The 10,720-nt window shown below is 37.4% G+C and overlaps 1 long non-coding RNA gene across 1 annotated transcript; it reads right to left on the bottom strand.

The window, feature by feature from the left end:
* Positions 1 to 4,887: 4,887 nt before the first annotated feature.
* LOC110675407 lies at positions 4,888 to 6,080 on the bottom strand. The gene is made up of 2 exons (XR_002499454.1): positions 5,346 to 6,080; positions 4,888 to 5,287 (listed from the first exon to the last, which is right to left on the bottom strand). It is a non-coding gene; the product is annotated as an uncharacterized LOC110675407 (long non-coding RNA).
* Positions 6,081 to 10,720: the final 4,640 nt, after the last annotated feature.

The raw sequence follows: 10,720 nt of genomic DNA on the forward strand, positions 1-10,720 counted from the left end.
AGCCCAGATAGCCGTAGCGGTAAACACGCAGCTATTCAGCAAGACCAAGCTGAGGGTCGTGGGTTCGAATCCCACCGGTCGAGAATCTTTCCGGGTTGGAAATATTCTCGACTTCCCAGGGCATAAAGTATCATCGTACCTGCAACACGATATACGCATGCAAAAATGGCCATTGGCACAGTAAGCTCTCAGTTAATAACTGTGGAAGAGCTCATTAGAACACTAAGCTGAGAAGCAGGCTCTGTCCCAGTGGGGACGTAATGCCAGAAAGAAGAAGAAGATGTACAGCTTTGACTGAAGTTGTCAATCATTCCATAATAGATGCCTTACTATACAAGAGCTATATTCAAATTACCGAATTTTGACCATGTTCAATAAATTAGAAAAATCATTCAGTTTTGTAACATCTTACACTAGTTTTAGGAATTGACCAGTTCTTGAATAAAGGTTACTTATACGATTTTTGTTTTAACATAGCCTATGTATTTAATATAAAAAATAAACAAAGCTTATAAAACTTAATGAAGATACTTCAACAACGAAAAGTGTGTGGAACGCAGCATAGCCCTATCCTACGGAAATCTGCTTCAAAGTGAACCTTCTGGAAGTTTGACCATCTTTTGGTTCCATAATGATGATGTTACAACGATCAAATGATATTCTTGAAATATAAAAAAAGTGTTCCGAGTTTGCCCCGTTTCAGTTTTTGGTTACTGAAAATTTCAAATGTGTTGCCAAATACGAAATCCCACTGTATACATGCTGATGCGAAAAATGTACATTTGAGGTTCCAATTTTTGCGTAACTTCAACGTGGTATTGCGTTTGGTGGAATTTGGATTCAAACGGCTGTTTTGGTATTATGAAATAAGGGTGGGCGTTTTGCCCCATGAGTTGATTAAAGTTTAGGTCCTTCAATACTTACCCCAGTAAAATTTTACTGGATTTTGGAACTACGGTTTTTTCGGTATTTTTTACGATTACCGAAAAATCCCAGTAAACCAAAATATGTTTTGATTGATGGAAATAACTGACTTAGTCAGTAAAATTGTTGAGCGTTTTTACTAGCTTTCCAGTTTCCCATGCTTCATGCTTTGCTTCTCCGGATCCTTTTTTTTTTCAGAAATCAATACAAATTAAAACCCAATCGACATGAACATGAACATCGACATGCATTTTTCGTACGAATAAACATCTACGGTATGCTTATATCTCAGTGGAAGTCATCGAAAAATGTGTGACAAAATCATTATTGGTTGGTTTGCATACAAGAGGCAAACTCAATGATGCAGATGAATTTACTTCCTGTATGGAAACCAACCGAATTTTCCAACGTAAGCAGTTAAAATCGTGCTGAGCCATTTTGGCTGCTTAAAATGGTTGATTTTGTCACTAAATTTCGACTACTTACCACAAGAAAGCGCAAAATAGGTGCAGGAAAAGTTTGGTTGCAATAACCGTGTCTTCCGGCGCCGGTCGATTCTATAGCAGGAGATTCTCATTTGACACTTTCCCGCATGCGCATCAGTTTGTTTTGATTTGATTTTGACGACAAGTCAGTAAAAAAACATCAACTACTGAATAGTCGGTAATTGTTTTTACTGACTTTTCGGCCTGTTCGGTTATGTTGCAAAATTGGGTCTGACAGCTACCGTAGTTCAGTAAAAAGTAAAAATTATTACTGAACCTCAGAAGTTTTTAGTCAGAAAGCTGAAAAATCGGTATTTTTTATAATTTACAATTCCTACCAAGTATAAAAAATTACCGAACAAGCAAATCGTGATTGAGTATGTTAGCTTTTTAAGGACAAATTTAATGTATGTTTGCATGTAATACAAACTATGACAGTGCACAAGTTGGCTCTCGGCAATAGTTTCAGAAATTTGGTTATTTATCGACCTAAAAAATGACATTGAAAATCGCACAAAATTGCAACGAAAACAGCGAAAAACGTTTTAAACGATTTTCTTTAGAAAAAACATAAACATATATTAGGAGAAGCATTTTTATCCATTTTCTATGATCTACACTCTTAGATTAAATTACTGGGGTCGGTAAAACTGGGTTTTGGAACTACCGAAAAAGTCAGTAAAACGAAAACTGTCGCCACGCGTAATTGAAAAGCAAATTCCACCATGTTTTATTTTCTATCGATATATGATATAAAAAGAAAGCTCTCTGCAAAATTTCTGTGAAAAATATCTGTTTTTCGATTTCTGACATTTTGTTTTAGTTTACTGACTTTTTCGGTAGTTCCAAAACCCAGTTATTTTTACCGAACAGATTGAGTGTGTAGGGTGGAAAAAAGCATTCTAAAACACATCGTTCGTCCAAATCGATGGTGGTGCGTTTTGCCTTGCCCCCTATGGGCATATTACCCCCAGTTCCCCTAATCAAAGGAACAGTTATTAGTCTTTGTTACATTTTAAACCTTGTTAAAGTGGCAAGTCTCGGTTTTCCCAGTTGACCACGAATAATCTTGAGAAAAGGAAAAGTGGAGTCGAATTCAACAATTTACTTTCTAATATTTTATTTATTTAGTTCTCAAGTTTGAAGAAGTGAGGACTAGGATTCTGATGCATGGACAATATCGGTGTCATTTCTTGACTTTCTGACTCAAATATTGGTCGCAGTGGTTTATGTTCCGAACAGAAAACAACACTCTATTTCTAGGGTATCTGAAAATGTTTGCATGCTTGACGGTGATTTTCAACAATACTGCAATACTAGTTGGCCCCAATACTTGACAATTGAACGAGTGAGATTATTGTCTGTTTTAATGCTCTGCACAACAAAAGTCGCTATCAAAACATTCAGCCTGCGTGGTAAGCTTCAAAAACAAGTTGTGGTTTTCAAAATATCACGTTCATCATCCGCTGATAGCTGTTATCATATTCCATCATCCTTTATCGCTGCCGGTTCGATTAGATGCGGAGCGAATTTCCAAATTCCCTACACTGAAAATATACTTTAGGTAGGGGAACTTACGTATTCTCGGCAGTCTAATCCGATGCCGCGTTTCTTTTGTAATTTTCTCGGACATCATCAGACAAATTCCGTGTTTGTCTGTTTACATTTATGCGTTGCTCAATCCTTTACCGATTCACACCGACAGACTTGTCAAAATGCTTGTGGAAACGTTTTTACAACGTTGCGAACATCCCTTGTCAGTGTGACTATTGTCGGCAGCCTCATTCTCTTCAGCAATTTTTCCATAAGAACTGCTAGTGAATCTCTTCGGCAGCTCCTAATCAGTCGCATTTTGAGGCGTGTTCAATTGAATTGTTGATATTGGCGATATTGTTTGTTCAGTCTCGGAAGTCTCGTCATCGGGAAGCGGGCATAACAAAGAATCATCTGAATGTTTTCATTGATGTGTTTTGTTAGAAAAATACTGTGTATTTGGCGTTTGAAATTTGGTTGCCGATAATCAAAATGTGGTTTTTGTCTCTCAGATGAAGCAACATCTATGCTTTCACATTCAGCGCACATTTCAACTTGAATTGTTGTTGTAAAATGTAATTGTTCCCTTTGTGGTGTTATCGTTTTTAAAGTGTATTTACCGCTTTCCAAGGAGTGTTTAAAACCCAAAACGAACCAATCCATATCACTGCCACCACATCACATTGTGAATAAATATGTATCGTAAACCTAACCAACACCAAACCGATAACGAACCCGCTCTGTGTGTATTCTCTCGTCATCATCGTGCCTCATTGCCCACAAACGCAATTCGATTGAGCATTTCCGACGACGATTATTACTGTCAGCCTCCGCTGTTTTCGTCATCATCATCATCGTCATACAGCCGCAATGTAACACAAACGACAACCGGGACTGCATGCGAAATTTGCTTCAAGGTAGGCAATGCCTTCCACCCTACCTATGGTCCCGCCTTACCCTTTTTGTGGTATCCACCCCCAGCTGAAATTGATAACAAAATGGAAAGAAATCTCATAATTTAATAAATGTATTGGCTGAACTAACAGCCAACATAACAGATATCAGAACACAAATTTTTTCGTCAAATATTAATACTAATTTCTGTTCAAGTTTATGACTCAATATGTACTACAGAGTTTAATTTTAAATATTATGTTCAGTGGCCATTTATAGTTATATCACGGAAACTTTACAGAAATAAGAAGCAAGGCCAAAATTTACGCTCTTAATAAGTGGATATAGACTTTTGATATATTTGTTACATCTGGCTTGAATTCCCTCAATACTGTTTATGAATAACTGAGAAGTGCTGTTTTATCCCGCATAACTATGAACAATACAATTACTGTTTCCCGTACTGTCTACAACCATTCGCGACAGTTCCTGAATCGTTTCACTTAACATTCTAAGTAACAATAAACCAACCCTACGGTGAACGGTTTTAATTATTTCGGAAATTGTTATTCGGAAATTAACAATGTGGGGAATAGGCGGTTAAGTTATGTAACCATTCGAAATCTTCGATTTTCCAGAACAAAATTTTTCGTTTACAGTTTGCCAAATAGTCGATATATTGTACATTTTTTGTCCAATTTCCTGTAAGGCAAACAGTTTGGAATCAGTTCAACAATAAAATTTCAATATTACGAATAATGTATGTTAAATTATTGGTTTACGGTGCTGCATGGTATTTTCACCCTATGCCGTAAGGGTCTTTTGTAGTTATACCATAAGTGTAGAAATCACGAGTTCATCAATAAGAAGAAATAAAACAAGTAATGGGTTTGTTCTTGTTTTACTTCAACTGAAATATTAAAGCTTTGTAAACTAAAACCATGTTGTAAATAAAATGTAACTGTCTCCATTTGAAGTAAAATAAGAAAAAAAAAAAAACACACTACTTGTTTTATTGTTTCTTGTTCTGAAATAAAGTAACAATACGATCTTATGATTGAATTTGTTTTATTATTGGTAACATTCGTTTTACTATTTTCACATAAATTTTCATGTTTTACTATACACTGATTTGATGAACGCGGGGCGGCGAAACATTGCTGATAGCTCCCAATTCGCCGATCTGTCATACATCCGGCTTCTCGCTGGTGTTACTGCAGCTGCAATTTCAGCACAAAAAGTAACGGAAACACGAAGATTTTGTGCACCGAGTCCCGATCACGAAACTAGCTTACCGATATGTTTGCTTGGAGGGGGTGTCGCGATTCAGCTAGCACTCCCAGCTTATGTTTCTGCTTCCGGATACCTTCCTTCGCTAACTTGAAAACGAGTTCCTTGCAGCAGGCGCACTCCCCCACATTGATGGAGAGTGCATCAAGGTTTTTTTCTGTCTGATTAAAGGAATAAATTAATCAGATTGCAATCAAACTTCAAATAGATATTACTCACCAATAGTTTTGCAATCTGGTGCTGGATCAGGGCGGACATCTCCACACAAACGATTCTTTCCTACGTTTACACAAAGGATCCAAATTTTCTTCTCACAACTCCCGGCGGTTTATTTTTATTTTATTTTTTCAATTTTGACGGCAAATCGAAATCAAACACGCTAAAAAAATACCACGTCAGATGCATACGTTACACGCAGTGAACAAAACTCGTTCACCTTTTCACATAAGTAAAATAAAAAAAAAGTTTTTTCCTTCACGCATTTCGATCAAAAGTATCCAACACAATTAGTATTGCGTTTTTGTTACATTAAAAGTACACGTGTTTGGTCAAGCTGACTGGAAAATAAAATTATAACTTAGCGAATCTTAAACGACTGATTGGTTTTTTGTAAGAGTGTATAATATAAGCGTTCAACTGTTTGCCGTATTGTAGATAATTGGTAAAATATGGTGAAATACATATGTGTACGTGGTATGCGCGAATAGAAGCGGAGACCATTCGGCAAAAGGTAGCCTTATTTTTCAAATATTTCTCACGAGTTTTAACCCCATATAATTCAACCATGTGCGCACATTACGAAATAGTGTCACTGTTTGATATGGATTACTCAAACTGTTTTTTATAATCTACATCATTAGAATTATTATTGTTCAACATTAATGTTACTGTTTATGTAACATTAACCTTAACAGTTATAAGAGAAATACTGTGTGGAATGTATTAGAAACTGTGTTTTTTCTATGCGGGATTGCTTTAGGTATTTTTATAAACTTTCCAGAGTAGAGAAAATATTGCGCACTGTACTTGATACTATCCCGTTATTCGCCTATGCTCGGACATCGAATCTCGCATGTGCTTTAAGTGACAGTGTAAATTTGTATGCCGTCCATACCTTGTTCCGTTCGGCACTGCCACCTTATCCTATCCACACCAGAAAGTCGCCCACAGTGGGTCATTACGAGACAAGTGGGCTGTATCAATAGGAAACGTAATAAATAGAATTAGTCGTTTCTCTGTCTATACCCGGTGCACCAAGAAGTACACTTGTGTCACTCCATTATGGATGGAAATTCAATTAATTTGCTCGTTTGATTACAATGACGACGACGACGATGGCGGTGGCGAAGTTGAAGTGCCTGGTCCTTCAGATAATGGTCATTAAGTCGATAATCATCATTCCCTTTGGACCTTGTCATAAGTCCCGGAAGCGATTGACGGAATCATTATGATCTCTTGCTATAGTCTTTAGATCTCAACAGCTTTACTCGAGATGTTCACGTTAATCGTTGTGTGCAGTGTGAGGAATATTTGCTTGATCAAATAAGGATTAAGGTAAAAAGGTGTAATACGCTCCCCTTAAGATGTTTTTCTGTAAACAGTCCCAATGTTTACGTTTCAAAACAACCCGGGCAGTATGCCCCTCTCATAGAAAAAAAGGTCCACAGCGTTGTAGAAATGTTTCCAAGGAGAATTCCACCACCTGCTAGGCTTAAAAGAGTCCGTTAGCATTCAGCTTCCGGTAAAAGTTTTTGTAATAAGTGCAATAGTAAAGAGTGGGTTCCATTCCCCTTATCAGAAACAAAATCTTAAACCAAAAATCTGATTTTCGATATTTTTAGAATTTCCATTGATTGTTTATACTTCTCAAAGAACATATATGCGCAACATCATTTTTTCGCGAATATTTAGGATATGTCATCATATTTACTTGCAAAAGAAGCCTCAATACCGTGAAAATGAAGAGGGGCGTATTACACCGAGTTACCCTAAACGGGTTCAACATCTTAATTTTCGACGGTTCATAATATTCCACCATTTAGAGTCTAACCATTTTTATTACCTGGTCACTTTTCTCGTCTTCAGCCAGTTAAATTTCGAAAAAAAACACAAGTTAAACTCCATCCCACTGAAATGTGCGAATATTTTGCTGACTATTGTATTTTTACACCTGGTCGGGTCTTCTCGATTCGAACCGAGCCCTTCCTGTCCGGTCTTCCCGAGTCCTTCGTTTCAACTTTCTAGACGAAACCGGACTGGGTCCAGCACCAGACACGGAACCGAAAGGATTTGCGTAAGCATTCGATTTCATAAAACACATCTGCTGCTGACATTATTTTGCATATTTTTCGTTCATATTTCTTATCTAAATCGTCTGTCGGCAGCATCCGGGGATGAGCTCTGTGGAAAAGGGCTGAATTACTATTTGTGAGTGGAGTGGCAAAATGTTTCGATTGGATTCGTTTTGGAATTATTGAAATTTGAGGTTGGCTTTGTCACGGCATTTTAGAATAAAGTAGTTAAGGAGTTTGTTTGAATTTATGATTTTGATCCTTTATTTTACTATAATATTGTCATGCCTCTTATATTACATACTGCCTGATACTATTACTATACTGCCTGATGGACGAATCTTCTAACCAACTGTCATCGAGTGTCAGAGCAGCCGGTTCTACAAATTAGCTGTAAAGATACTTATCACGGTGTATCTGGTAGAGTAATAATATCACAAAAAAAGGCAACGTGAAATCTTTCATCATTCGAAAGTATAGGTTTTTAGCTTTCATTTGACGTGTTCTCCAAAAAAAACTGCACCGTGTGTTCTCGTCCTTTCTTCTATTTTAATTTTTTTCCCTTAAAGTGCATCAGTTTGAACTGTAATTATTGTAAAAGGCAGAGTTTTTCTCTCTAGTTCGATGAGAACTTCAATTTCAAACAAAAGTTGATAGAAAATGATATAAAATGTTGCATGTTGTAATAGACAAATCTGTCCTATATGATCTTGTGGATTTAATGAGCCATAGGACACTTGTTCGAACAGTGGAAGTATATCGATCTTAACGTATAACTGTTTCTTTTCATGGTTAGAATACATTAACTTCTTTCTTCTTCTGTGTGGAATTACACCATTATAGGAACAAAGCCAGCTTCTCAGTTTATAGTTTTTATGGACACTTATTTATTTACGGAGAGTTTTTTTTCGCCAACCGTTTATTAATCTGTTTGTTTATTGGCTGTAAGCAAAATGTTCTCGACCGGTGAGATCTAACCAACCATCCTGAAATAATTGACGCAGGGCAAGTGTACCATTATTTTTTTTATATTTACTTATTAATTACTTATTACATCAATTACTAAAACCTCGGCAACAATATTTGGCCAATTCACTCGATTCATGGCCGCTTCTCTCCATCCTCGAGTTCGTCCCACGCTCTCCAGGTCCTGGTGCACCTGGTCAATCCACCTAGCTCGCTGCGCTCCACGACTTCTTGTTCCGACTGGATTCATGGCGAACTGTTGTTGTCCAGCATTCTTGCAACATGCCCTGCCCAGCGTATCCTTCCAGCTTTAGCCACCTTCAGGATACTGGGTTCACCGTAGAGTTGGGCGAGTTCGTGGTTCATTCTTCGCCGCCATAGGCCGTTCTCCTGCACGCCGCCGAAGATCATTCTTAGAACTCGGCGTTCGAAAACCCCAAGAGCTTGTAAGTCCTCCTCGAGCATCGTCCACGTCTCATGCCCGTAGAGGACTACCGGTCTTATGAGCGTTTTGTACATCGTGCATTTGGTGCGGGGGTGAATCTTTCTTGACCACAGTTTTTTCTGAAGCTCATCCCGAGGAGGAAAGAATAACTCGCAATAACTTATGCATACCATATATTGGTATCATACCCCAATTAGGTATTGCTCAGTTATCAATACCTCATTTTGGTATTATAATGGTGTTTTAAAAAATGTTTAAAACAATTACAAATACCTCATTTTGGTATTCATTAGCATTGAGGACTGCTGGAGGTATTGAACTACTATTATTATTTAGGTATTACAATACCTGCTCTAGTTATCATCTTGGTATTTTTAGAATATGCAGAAGGTATTATTTGAGGTAATTTACCTCTTATGCAGGACTCATTCATACCTCATTCAGGTTGTAAGTATTGGAAATTATTTGCTATGGAATACCTCAGTTTGGTATTCAGTAGTTATTTTCTTCTGCTCAGGATAGTAGGCACGACTTCAACTGCACTGACGCATCGTATTTCCCGACTAACATTGTTATCAGCCGTCAGCAAGGATCCGAGGTAGACAAACTCGTCCACTACCTCGAAGGTTTCCCCGTCTATCCTGCTTCCTAGGCGGGCCCTGTCGCGCTCTGTTCCACCTACCAGCATGCAGAGCCGTAGCGTGGTCTCATGGCGCCCTTGGCGAACAACCATTTGAGCGCCCCTGATTCAAAGCCAAGTTTACAATGTTTTCCTTTATCTCTTTTTAAACGGATTCTCTGTCGAAGGCATGTTCATCTCAGCAAAACATTGTACAAGTTAGTGTTAAAAATTTCAGAAAAACAAAAAAAAATGAATGTCTATGGAGGCTTAATGATAAAGCCTAAGCATTCGGGTTTATTCCACGACTCGGTCTCGTATAGCGAGGTGACAATTCTCGACTCGAGTGAAGTGACTCTCCATTTGATTTACACGGCGAGTCACTTCACTCGAGTCGAGAATTGTCACCTCGCTATACGACACCGACAATAGTCACCTCACGCCAGTCGTAGAATAAACCCAATTAACTAAGAATTAGATAATCTAGAGAACCAGACAACCGTTTAAGCCAATCGATCAAGTTTCGAAACGCTAAAGTTTTGGAGTATAGCTTTAAAACATCTTAACCTTTATAAATTGATACTTATATTGAGCTGTTCGGTAATCCAATCCGCATGGTTATCATATTAATTAACTCATTACGCGTGGTAAAGATGGACAAATTATGGGTGAAATTATGAAAAAAATCCACGTGCTCGGCTGGGATTTGAACCAAGGACTTTGAATTCTAAACTTGTAACCAACTCAGTTATTGGGTCACCAAGTGGCTCGATAGCTTAGTTGGTAAAGCGCTCGTCTAGCATACAAGAGTCCTGGGTTCAAATCCCAGCCGAGCACGTGGATTTTTTTCATAATTTCACCCATAATTTGTCCATCTTTACCACGCGTTATGAGCTAATTAATCTTAACCTTTAATAAATAGCTAATAAAATTACCGTTTATATGGTCAGAAGTGAATTCGTAACAACTATTGTATTTTTATCATCGTTAAAATTTTGGTAAAACTCTTTTTCTTAAATAAATTATTGTAGACATTGCCAAACCATTTATTTTGCAAAAGTATAATACATATGGTCAATATTCCAATTTAAATGTTCAATAAATCTCTTAATGTAGTTTATTATCGACATTTTGTTAACATGAAAAAAAAAACAACCAATGAATTTCAACTTTTTGAAGAATGAACAATAAATAAATTGATTCTAAGCAAATTCCAAGATTTTGAATTTTATGAAAGTTGTTCAAAGAATTTGTGTAAAAAATAGATGAAGTT

This window comes from Aedes aegypti, chromosome 2, assembly GCF_002204515.2.
Source record: "Aedes aegypti strain LVP_AGWG chromosome 2, AaegL5.0 Primary Assembly, whole genome shotgun sequence".
NCBI lineage: Eukaryota > Metazoa > Arthropoda > Insecta > Diptera > Culicidae > Aedes > Aedes aegypti.